We start from the raw sequence: 13309 nt of genomic DNA on the forward strand, positions 1-13309 counted from the left end.
TGTCTGCCGCGCACACATATCGATTGCAGTAAGTCAATGTCAGATAAGACTAACATTACTAATTAGTCAATGTTTACACTTTGTGAGCCGGTTTTTGAGCTGCTGTTTGTACGTGAAGACGTTGATAGTCTTGAGAACAGTGTTCTGGGAGAATTTCCAAATGTGTGTGAAGCTATTACAGTTGTATAGTAAATATACTTATGAAAAGTTTGTGTTGATGTTTTTAACATCATGACATGATATATTTTCCTTTAAATGCAGTTTATTTAAGCACAAATTCAGGACATCTTTAAAAATAGTATTATCTCAATTACACACCCATGTATGTAAAAAAAAAAATACATTAGCAGTTGCAAGTTTTTTAAAGAATTCTCTTCTGCTCACCAAGCCAGCGGTAAAGTTGTGAAATATTTGTGCTATTTTAAATAACTGCTTTATATTTGAATATATTTTAAAATGTAATTTATTCCTGTGATCTAATCTGAATTTAATCAAAATCAAAGCTAGAAATTATAGAAATTATTTTTTTTTAGCAAGGATGCTTTAAATTGATTAAAAGTGATGAAAATATATAATAATAAAAAAAAAAATTCAGATAAACGCTGCTCTTCTGGATTTTCTATTTATCAAAGAAACCTGAAGAAATTCTACTGCTGTTTTCAACATAATAATAATAACTAGATATGTACATTTCCTGAAGAAAATATGAGTGGTGCTTGCAGTGGCAAAACTTGGCCTTTAGTTGCTAGGGCCGTTGCTAGGGTACCAAGGATGGTTGCTAGGGTGTTGCTATGTGGTTGCTAGGGTACTCGGGGTGGTTACTATGCGTTGCTAGGGTACCCAGGGTGGTTGCTAAGGTGTTGCTATGTGGTTGCTAGAGTACTCAGAGTTGTTGCTAGGGCCGTTGCTAGGGTACCCAGGATGGTTGCTAGGGCCGTTGCAAGGGTACCCAGGGTGGTTGCTACGGTGTTGCTAGGGTTCCCACGGTGGTTGCTAGGGCCGTTGCTAGGGTACCAAAGGTGGTTGCTAGGGTGTTGCTATGCGGTTGCTAGGGTACTCGGGGTGGTTACTATGCGTTGCTAGGGTACCCAGGGTGGTTGCTAAGGTGTTGCTATGTGGTTGCTAGGGTACTCGGAGTTAGCCAGGTTGGTTGCTAGGGTACCATGGGTGGTTGCAAGTGTGTTGCTATGCGGTTGCTAGGGTACCCAGAGTGGTTGCTAGGGTGTTGCTATGCGGTTGCTAGGGTACCCGGGGTGGTTGCTAGGGTGTTGCTATGTGGTTGCTAGGGTACCCAGGGTGGTTGCTAGGGTAACCAGGGTCGGGGACTAGTTACGCGCCGAAAAACGTACTGAAGAAGTAACAAGAAGAAGAAGAATAAGTATGTGAGATAGTAATAGTGATGCTTTGCCTATGGCAAGCACCACTAATAATGCATGCTTTTTGAGCAGCCAATCAGCATATGATAATGATTTCTGAAGGATCATGTGACACTGACGACTGCAGTAATGATGCTGAAAATTCAGTTTTGATCACAGGAATAAATTACATTTTAAAATATATTCAAATAGAAAACAGTTATTTTAAAAATTGTAAAATTAATTTAGAGTTTACTGTTTTTTGCTGTACTTTGGATCAAATAAATGCAGCCTTGCTGAAGGGAAGCACAGCATTTATTTCTTTATAAAACAAAACTGCTATATTATTGAAATATAAGCAGGATTTATATTATAATAATTCTAGTGCCTGGCACATCAGAACTGTGTGTATTGTATATTTGAGCACGACAGCAGAAAACAAATGGTGTAAAGTAGAAAACAGTCCAAGTAATCCAGTATCTCCAGTCAAAGCTGAAATCCATTGCAAGGTCTTAAATCCACTTATGAAATGTATATCTCTGACCAATCCGTGATGTGGAGAAATCAGCCGTCATCCACAGCTCTGTTCAGACACTACCTGTGAAAACAAGCAGAAAACATGTTCAGACTCCCTTCATACAGGTACATTCTCAGAGATTAATCAAACATCTTGCACATAATAATAAATAGAAAACTCAATCAAAGGTAAAACAGAGTTCAAACAGTGACAACTTCCTATATTCAATCGGCAGACACTTCCACATCCGAACCGTTTTGACTGCACCAAGAAATGAAATCATCTCCTCCATACTTCAAAAACACTTAAATACAAGCAAGTACATTCTTATTTTTTGAGCTAAATAAAATTGTAGAAGTAATAGACTATTTAAAAGTATATTCTACATCAGAAGTACTTCAGTGCACTTAAAAAAGTAGTAAATACCACTGAGACTTACGTTGATTTTTAGTGCATTGAAATAAAGTATACTACTGAGTTAGGAGTTTTACTGCATTTCTTAAAAGCGTGCTTTGAACGCTTTCAAAATTAGTTTCATCTTAATAGATATTTATATAGTAAACACACTTATTAGTAATTAGCACCCAAATTGATTTTTGAAGAGTAAAGTATGCAACTGAAGTGTAGTCAGATATAATACACTAAATATACAGAAATGTGCATTACTAAAAGTGTGCTTCACACTAAATTTCAGTGGATTTTTATACTATCACTAAGTTCTGTTTTAATGGACTTTCATGACAAACACAGTAGAAGTTTCCAAAAAGTCAAATTCGAGTACTTCAAGCAGCTTGTATGAACTCTGCATTAAGTATACTGAAATAAAGTGTATTTTAGTGCACTGGGATACTTTACTTTATTCAAACCACATAAATCTAGACATCAAAATCCCAGTTCAGTTAAAAAAACTGCTGCTCAAAAGACTTCTTTTTAAAGTCTCCTATGCTCATCAAAGTTCCATTTATTTGATCAAAAATACAGAAAAAGTAAAATTGTCAAATTTTATTTCTGACGCAAAGCTGAATTTTCAGCATCGTTACTGCAGTGTTCAGTGTCACATGACCCTTCAGAAATCATTCTAATATCCTGATTTATTATCAAAGTATATCACAATAGAAAACCACTATTTTAAACTGCATTAGCATTTCACAATATTAGAGTTTTTTCTGTATTTTTAATCAAATAAACAGAGAAAAATAAAAAAACTTGAAAAATCTTACTGATCCCAAACTTATATATACTCTGTTTGAACTGAACTGGGATTGAATGTCTACATTTATGTTGTTTGTGTATGTGAACTGCCACTAAAATACACTTCCATAATGCAGAGTCCATACAAGGTGCTTTAAAGCACTTTATGAAATCTAAGGCCTGGAAAACCCTTGGAAATGCCAATATTCCTGAAGAGCTGCTTGAAAATGCTTGGTTTCATTCGTATGGGATCAACTGGAAGGTCATGACTGGCAAACAGCGCTTCGGAGATCTGGAGGACAGGTTTCAGAAGTCGACCATCGAGTGTCAGGTAGAGGTGACTTCATCAGCCCCAAACAAAAACACCTCCGCATGACATCACCGCTGTTGCGGCGGTTGCCGTGGAGACGATGCGCGAGGGTCCGTCCGTCTCCGTCTGCGCAGACCTGCAAGGAGTCACGTTCCTCCTCTACCTGTCTGGGCCTCGCGCCTCCAGCTCTACCCGCACCGCAGAACCAGGCTCAAACCTGCCTGCCTATCGCTCCATCAGATCCTCCGTCTGTCTCCTGGCGCTCTCCACATACTTCCCTCCGCAGCTCACGGACAGACCCTCAGAGACGCCCTCAGAGACGCCGTCTGACCCAGAACCGCTCTCATAATCAGACTCTCCATCGGGCCACACACGGCAATCACAGCGGATCCGCTCTCCGTCTGATATAAAGTGAGTCTGCCTCACGTTACTCTCTGAGAAAGATGGCCGCTGGAATGCTGACATTATTTGCAGGCATTAAAGCACATATGATCTGATCCGACTCTGGAGCCGTGTTTAATTCTATTTTAAACCGCCGCTCGGGTCTAGTCTGGACACGCAAGCTTCCCGCTGAACCGACTCGGGTTACTCTCTGTGTGTTGCTCAACAGCTCAGGTTCAGAGTTTCCCACACATCTGCAGTCATACGCTTCATTACAGTCGTCTCTTCACAATCAGCCCAACACAGCCTGACCATCACATCAGGCACTGATAATCACTCCATCTTACTGGTATTCTCAGACTAAACTGATCAAGTTTTAACTCTCCAAACTCAGGCCAGATCTTCAGTCTGATCTGACTCCAGCTGCTGGATCTTTTCTAACTGATCCGACTCACGCTTTTCCTAAAAATGAGAATTAAAACTGGGAAAAATCCCATAGACTTACATTGAGGGAATGTTCAAATGATCAACACTATTCAAACTCACACTGACAAAATTCAAACTTCAACTGACAAAATTCAAACTCACACTGACAAAATTCAAACTCACACTGACAAAATTCAAACTTCAACTGACAAAATTCAAACTTCAACCTCACACTGACAAAATTCAAACTTCAACTGACAAAATTCAAACTTCAACTGACAAAATTCAAACTTCAACTGACAAAATTCAAACTTCAACTGACAAAATTCAAACTCACACTGACAAAATTCAAACTTCAACTGACAAAATTCAAACTTCAACCTCACACTGACAAAATTCAAACTTCAACTGACAAAATTCAAACTTCAACTGACAAAATTCAAACTTCAACTGACAAAATTCAAACTTCAACTGACAAAATTCAAACTCACACTGACAAAATTCAAACTTCAACTGACAAAATTCAAACTTCAACCTCACACTGACAAAATTCAAACTTCAACTGACAAAATTCAAACTTCAACTGACAAAATTCAAACTTCAACTGACAAAATTCAAACTTCAACTGACAAAATTCAAACTCACACTGACAAAATTCAAACTCCAACTGACAAAATTCAAACTCACACTGACCAAATTCAAACTCCAACTGACAAAATTCAAACTCACACTGACCAAATTCAAACTCCAACTGACAAAATTCAAACTCCAACTGACCAAATTCAAACTCCAACTGACAAAATTCAAACTCACACTGACCAAATTCAAACTCCAACTGACAAAATTCAAACTCCAACTGACAAAATTCAAACTCCAACTGACAAAATTCAAACTCACACTGACCAAATTCAAACTCCAACTGACAAAATTCAAACTCCAACTGACAAAATTCAAACTCCAACTGACAAAATTCAAACTCACACTGACCAAATTCAAACTCCAACTGACAAAACTCAAACTCCAACTGTCAAAACTCCCACAATCCCTTGAGACTCAATCAAACTGCCCTTCTATCAACTAGATTTAGAACACATTCAAACTCATTTAAACTAACTGCTAATCATGCTAACAACATGCTAGTAACATGCTGATCAGGCCAGAAACATGTTAAAAACATACTAGCAACTTGCTAATCATGCTAACTAAATGCTAGAACATGCTAGCTACTTGATAACCATGCTAGAGTCATGCCAACAACTTGTTAACCATGTTAGAAAAATGCTAGCAACCTGCTAATCATTATGCTAGCAACATGCTAGCAACTTGCTAACCATGTTAAAAACATGCTAGCCATGTAGTAATCATGCTAGAATCATGTTAGCACCTTGTTAATCATGCTAAGAACATGCTAGCAACTTGCTAATTATGCTAACAATATGCTAGCAACTTGCTAACCATGTTAGAAACATGCTAGCCACTTAGTAATCATGCTAGAATCATGTTAGCACCTTGTTAATCATGCTAACAACATGTTGATAATGCTAGGAACATGCTAGCAACTCACTAATCATGCTAAAATCATGGAAACAACATGCTAAACACATGCTAGCAAGCAACATGCTAAAAATTGTTAATCATGTAAAAAAAATGCTAATCATGCTAGATACGTGCTAGCAATTTGTCAATCAAGCTAGAAACAAGCTATCAATTTGCTAATCATGCTAGAAACATGCTAGCAGCTTGCTAATAATGATAAAATCATGGTAACAATATGGTAAACACATGCTAGCAACATGCTCATCTGACCAGAAACATTCTAACTTGGTAATCATGTTAGAATCATGCTAGAAACTTGGTAATCATGCTAAAATCATGGTTACAACATGCTAGACACATGCTAACAACTTGCTAATCATGCTAGAAACTTGTTAATCATGTTAAAAACATGCTAGTAACATGCTAATCACGCTAGAAACAAGCTAGGAACTTGTTAATCATGTTAGAAACATACTAGCAACTTGTTAATCATGCTAGCAAACTGCTAATCATGCTAAAATCATGGTAACAACATGCTAGACACATGCTAACAACTTGCTAATCATGCTAGAAACTTGTTAATCATGTTAAAAACATGCTAGTAACATGCTAATCACGCTAGAAACAAGCTAGCAACTTGCTAATCATGTTAGAAACACACTAGCAACTTGCTAATCATGCTAGAAACTTGTTAATCATGTTAAAAACATGCTAGTAACATGCTAATCACGCTAGAAACAAGCTAGCAACTTGCTAATCATGTTAGAAACATACTAGCAACTTGCTAATCATGCTAGCAAGCTGCTAATCATGCTAGATACATGCTAAATATCTCCCAAGCTTTTAAAACTACTTTAAACTTCAAACTATTTCAGACTAAAAACCCTCAAACTTAAATCTTTTTAGACGTTTGTTCAAACTTTTTACAACGTATTCAAACTTTCTGGTTTCAGAGTTTCTCTAGTTGTGGATTACTGATCTGTGACCGTCTTCCAGAGCTACAGTGGGTTAAATCCCTCTCTCCACTGCAGGACAATTCAAATAATGGACATATAAAGAGTTTAAAAAAGCCAAACTCCCACAGAATCAGCACAGGAGGAGAACAGAGGCTATGGTTTCAGTGATTTCATATCATTTCTGATGGTCCAATAGTTCAAAATAAGGCTCTCGACGCATAAACACAAGGATGCAGTGCGGAGGAAGCCAGAGTTCTGCTGTGTCTGTTCCAGTCTGAGGTGAAGCACTAGGGTTCATTTCATTATTAACACGAACACTACTGCATACATTAGATCCACACTAGAGCCCTGTGAAAACACAGACGGAATCCTGGAATACAGTCATTAGAACCTGAATTCACTGATTTTGCCAGATTTTAGATGAATAAATCAAAAGTAGGTCAGTACACGAAATCAAAACATGTTCCGTGCATCTCTGTGTGAATGAATGGCGCAGATGCACGCTTTCATTTAATACACAGTAGCAAAATAAAAGTATGGTTCAACTTGAAGAAACTGTGACAGAAATATATTAATGAAATGATACTACTACTACTACTACTACTACTTAAATAAAATAAATTAATTAATTAGAGGTGCTTTTCATTATTAATATGTAATGAAAACATTTAAATGGAATCTAGAAAATTAATGGAAAAGATTTTTAATGTTTTTTGAAAGAAGTCTTTGCTCACCAGAGCTGCTTTTATTTGATCCAAAGTACAGCAGTGAAATATTTTTGTACTATTTAAAATAACTAATAATCATTCTAATATGCTGCTCAAATCTTTTTTTTTTTAATTATTATTAATATTTAAAACAGTTGAGTACGTTTTCAGGATTCTTTGATGAATATAAAGATCCAAAGATCAGCATTTGAAATAAAAAAAAAAAACTTTCGTAAAATTATACACTATATAATTTTTTTTTAAAGAAATGATAGAAAGTAACGCTTTTATTTAGCAAGGATGCTTTAAATTGATCAAAAGTGATGATAAAGACATTTATAATGTTACAAAAGACTTCTATTTCAGATAAATGCTGTTCTTCTGAACTTTCTACTCATTAAAGAAACATGAAAAATTCTACTCAGCTGTTTTCAACTTAATAATAATAATAATGAATGCTTTTTGAGCAGTAAATCAGATGCTGAAAATTCAGATTTGAAATCACAGGAATAAATTGCATTTTTAAATATTAATTATATTAAATAGTTAAAATATTTCAAACTTGTACTGCTTATGCTGTACTTTGGATCAAATAAATGCAGGCTTGGCGAGCAAAAAAACAAAATCTTTTAAAACATTTTTGTTTAACTTTTGACTGGTCATGTATTTATAGGGTTTTTAATCAATTGTTGTCAAACTGTAAGTTTCATGATTTCAGTTAATTAGTAACCATTAAAACTAAGTCTAAAAAAATTTGGAGCACAGTTTAAAAAAAAAAAAAATCTTCGTCAAAACTAAGATACATGCTGTTTAAACCATCAAACAACTAAATATATTAGAGCACGAATTTCACACATACAGTACAGACCAAAAGTTCAGGTGTGTCCAAACTTTTGGTCTGTACTGTAGATATGAATTCAACCGAAAAAACTTGTGAAAAAATATCGCATACCGAAAATATATACCGAAAAAACTTGTAAAAAAGTTATTTGTAGTTGTTTTTTTTTTACTTTTAAAACTGGATTTTCCAAAAGATGGGCAAAAAACTTACACTAAACCATGTGAAATGATCCATGTTATCCCCACGAACTAAAGTTAGAAATGTGGGTCTTTTGTAAAGCGAATTTACCATTAAAAAGCAGTTTTTGTATAAAAACCCATTTAAAAAAATATTTATTTAATAATTTATATATATTTAACAAACATCACTAACCCACTGAAAACTGCAGAAATGTAGAGTAAAAACTTTAATTAACAGACCAAAATTTTGGAGATTCATTGGGTCTGTACTGTATATGTGACCCCGGACCACAAAACTTAACAATAAATAAGCTTTCCATTGACGAATGGAATCTGAGCGACTTGGATACTAGCAACTTGCTAATCATGCTAACTAAATGCTAGAACAAGCTAGCTACTTGATAACCATGCTAGAGTCATGCCAACAACTTGTTAACCATGTTAGAAAAATGCTAGCAACCTGCTAATCATTATGCTAGCAACTTGCTAACCATGTTAGAAACATGCTAGCCATGTAGTAATCATGCTAGAATCATGTTAGCACCTTGTTAATCATGCTAAGAACATGCTAGCAACTTGCTAATTATGCTAACAATATGCTAGCAACTTGCTAACCATGTTAGAAACATGCTAGCCACTTAGTAATCATGCTAGAATCATGTTAGCACCTTGTTAATCATGCTAACAACATGCTAGCAACTTGTTGATAATGCTAGGAACATGCTAGCAACTCACTAATCATGCTAAAATCATGGAAACAACATGCTAAACACATGCTAGCAAGCAACATGCTAAAAATTGTTAATCATGTAAAAAAATGCTAATCATGCTAGATACGTGCTAGCAATTTGTCAATCAAGCTAGAAACAAGCTATCAATTTGCTAATCATGCTAGCAACTTGCTAATAATGATAAATTCATGGTAACAATATGGTAAACACATGCTAGCAACATGCTCATCTGACCAGAAACATTCTAACTTGGTAATCATGTTAGAATCATGCTAGAAACTTGGTAATTTACCATTAAAAAGCAGTTTTTGTATAAAAACCCATTTAAAAAAATATTTATTTAATAATTTATATAGATTTAACAAACATCACTAACCCACTGAAAACTGCAGAAATGTAGAGTAAAAACTTTAATTAACAGACCAAAATTTTGGAGATTCATTGGGTCTGTACTGTATATGTGACCCCGGACCACAAAACTTAACAATAAATAAGCTTTCCATTGACGAATGGAATCTGAGCGACTTGGATACTAGCAACTTGCTAATCATGCTAACTAAATGCTAGAACAAGCTAGCTACTTGATAACCATGCTAGAGTCATGCCAACAACTTGTTAACCATGTTAGAAAAATGCTAGCAACCTGCTAATCATTGTGCTAGCAACTTGCTAACCATGTTAGAAACATGCTAGCCATGTAGTAATCATGCTAGAATCATGTTAGCACCTTGTTAATCATGCTAAGAACATGTTAGCAACTTGCTAATTATGCTAACAATATGCTAGCAACTTGCTAACCATGTTAGAAACATGCTAGCCATGTAGTAATCATGCTAGAATCATGTTAGCACCTTGTTAATCATGCTAAGAACATGCTAGCAACTTGCTAATTATGCTAACAATATGCTAGCAACTTGCTAACCATGTTAGAAACATGCTAGCCACTTAGTAATCATGCTAGAATCATGTTAGCACCTTGTTAATCATGCTAACAACATGCTAGCAACTTGTTGATAATGCTAGGAACATGCTAGCAACTCACTAATCATGCTAAAATCATGGAAACAACATGCTAAACACATGCTAGCAAGCAACATGCTAAAAATTGTTAATCATGTAAAAAAATGATAATCATGCTAGATACGTGCTAGCAATTTGTCAATCAAGCTAGAAACAAGCTATCAATTTGCTAATCATGCTAGCAACTTGCTAATAATGATAAATTCATGGTAACAATATGGTAAACACATGCTAGCAACATGCTCATCTGACCAGAAACATTCTAACTTGGTAATCATGTTAGAATCATGCTAGAAACTTGGTAATTTACCATTAAAAAGCAGTTTTTGTATAAAAACCCATTTAAAAAAATATTTATTTAATAATTTATATATATTTAAAAAACATCACTAACCCATTGAAAACTGCACAAATGTAGAGTAAAAACTTTAATAAACAGACCAAAATTTTGGAGATTCATTGGGTCTGTACTGTATATGTGACCCCGGACCACAAAACTTAACAATAAATAAGCTTTCCATTGACGTATGGAATCTGAGCGACTTGGATACTAGCAACTTGCTAATCATGCTAACTAAATGCTAGAACAAGCTAGCTACTTGATAACCATGCTAGAGTCATGCCAACAACTTGTTAACCATGTTAGAAAAATGCTAGCAACCTGCTAATCATTATGCTAGCAACTTGCTAACCATGTTAGAAACATGCTAGCCATGTAGTAATCATGCTAGAATCATGTTAGCACCTTGTTAATCATGCTAAGAACATGCTAGCAACTTGCTAATTATGCTAACAATATGCTAGCAACTTGCTAACCATGTTAGAAACATGCTAGCCACTTAGTAATCATGCTAGAATCATGTTAGCACCTTGTTAATCATGCTAACAACATGCTAGCAACTTGTTGATAATGCTAGGAACATGCTAGCAACTCACTAATCATGCTAAAATCATGGAAACAACATGCTAAACACATGCTAGCAAGCAACATGCTAAAAATTGTTAATCATGTAAAAAAATGATAATCATGCTAGATACGTGCTAGCAATTTGTCAATCAAGCTAGAAACAAGCTATCAATTTGCTAATCATGCTAGCAACTTGCTAATAATGATAAATTCATGGTAACAATATGGTAAACACATGCTAGCAACATGCTCATCTGACCAGAAACATTCTAACTTGGTAATCATGTTAGAATCATGCTAGAAACTTGGTAATTTACCATTAAAAAGCAGTTTTTGTATAAAAACCCATTTAAAAAAATATTTATTTAATAATTTATATATATTTAAAAAACATCACTAACCCATTGAAAACTGCACAAATGTAGAGTAAAAACTTTAATAAACAGACCAAAATTTTGGAGATTCATTGGGTCTGTACTGTATATGTGACCCCGGACCACAAAACTTAACAATAAATAAGCTTTCCATTGACGTATGGAATCTGAGCGACTTGGATACTAGCAACTTGCTAATCATGCTAACTAAATGCTAGAACAAGCTAGCTACTTGATAACCATGCTAGAGTCATGCCAACAACTTGTTAACCATGTTAGAAAAATGCTAGCAACCTGCTAATCATTATGCTAGCAACTTGCTAACCATGTTAGAAACATGCTAGCCATGTAGTAATCATGCTAGAATCATGTTAGCACCTTGTTAATCATGCTAAGAACATGCTAGCAACTTGCTAATTATGCTAACAATATGCTAGCAACTTGCTAACCATGTTAGAAACATGCTAGCCACTTAGTAATCATGCTAGAATCATGTTAGCACCTTGTTAATCATGCTAACAACATGCTAGCAACTTGTTGATAATGCTAGGAACATGCTAGCAACTCACTAATCATGCTAAAATCATGGAAACAACATGCTAAACACATGCTAGCAAGCAACATGCTAAAAATTGTTAATCATGTAAAAAAATGATAATCATGCTAGATACGTGCTAGCAATTTGTCAATCAAGCTAGAAACATGCTATCAATTTGCTAATCATGCTAGCAACTTGCTAATAATGATAAATTCATGGTAACAATATGGTAAACACATGCTAGCAACATGCTCATCTGACCAGAAACATTCTAACTTGGTAATCATGTTAGAATCATGCTAGAAACTTGGTAATTTACCATTAAAAAGCAGTTTTTGTATAAAAACCCATTTAAAAAAATATTTATTTAATAATTTATATATATTTAACAAACATCACCAACCCACTGAAAACTGCAGAAATGTAGAGTAAAAACTTTAATTAACAGACCAAAATTTTGGAGATTCATTGGGTCTGTACTGTATATGTGACCCCGGACCACAAAACTTAACAATAAATAAGCTTTTCATTGACGTATGGAATCTGAGCGGTGGATGCGAAATCGCCTTTACAGTTGTCTCAGCAATGCATATTACTAATCAGAAACTAAATATTTTCCCGAAACAATCTTTCCTTAATATCCTAATGATTTCTGCCATTAAAGAAACCCATGCAACAAATATAGACCGCACATGCTTCTTAAGACAGCATCACATAAAGATCACTGTAAGCAGCAACTTTTTGCACAGACAAGAACTCGCGAAATAATCCAATAGCAGTTTTAGTTCTGAAGGGCAGCCATAAGCAACCGATTATTCAGATTCTGTGAGCAAACAGGATGTGATTTCCTGCCTTATCAGATGTGGGGTTTTGTCCCAGAGCACCGGTTTAGAATATGAACCGCTTGGGTTTCGTCAGACTGTAATAAAAGTAGATGATTTCAAGCACCGGCTCATCGGGCGTCACGTCACACGCTTGCTGATTTCAGTGTGTCCTGATTTGATCTTCAGTGGCGGTGCGTGTTGAAAAAGGCCGGCTGAACTGGTCGCGCAGGAGGACATGCTGGTGGAAGCTAATCACACACAGACACTCCTGCGGGCGACTTCATTAAACTCACTCTGATTAACCACCAATAGAGAGACTCGCTCACAGCCTGCGGCCCGAACACGATAACATCAGCTTGATCCGAATCACCTAATCTAGCCAGTAACTCAAAGTCTGTACTATACATTGAGTAAAGACTACATAAGGTCCCACTATAGTGGGGCTAGGATTGACAGTAAGGTGACAGTGAGAGCGGACGTCTCTCTGATAAGACCCCTGTCCATGACAGACCGCCG

The 13309-nt window shown here is 35.7% G+C and overlaps 1 long non-coding RNA gene across 1 annotated transcript in view; it reads right to left on the reverse strand.

The window, feature by feature from the left end:
• Positions 1–244: 244 nt before the first annotated feature.
• The window catches only part of LOC141325810 (uncharacterized), a 110993-nt gene continuing 97928 nt past the window's right edge, over positions 245–13309 (reverse strand). Inside the window, exon 4 of the long non-coding RNA XR_012353844.1 lies at positions 245–1953. This is a non-coding gene — a long non-coding RNA (uncharacterized lncRNA). The remainder of the gene's footprint in view (positions 1954–13309) is intronic.

This window comes from Garra rufa, chromosome 1 (genome assembly GCF_049309525.1).
Source record: "Garra rufa chromosome 1, GarRuf1.0, whole genome shotgun sequence".
NCBI lineage: Eukaryota > Metazoa > Chordata > Actinopteri > Cypriniformes > Cyprinidae > Garra > Garra rufa.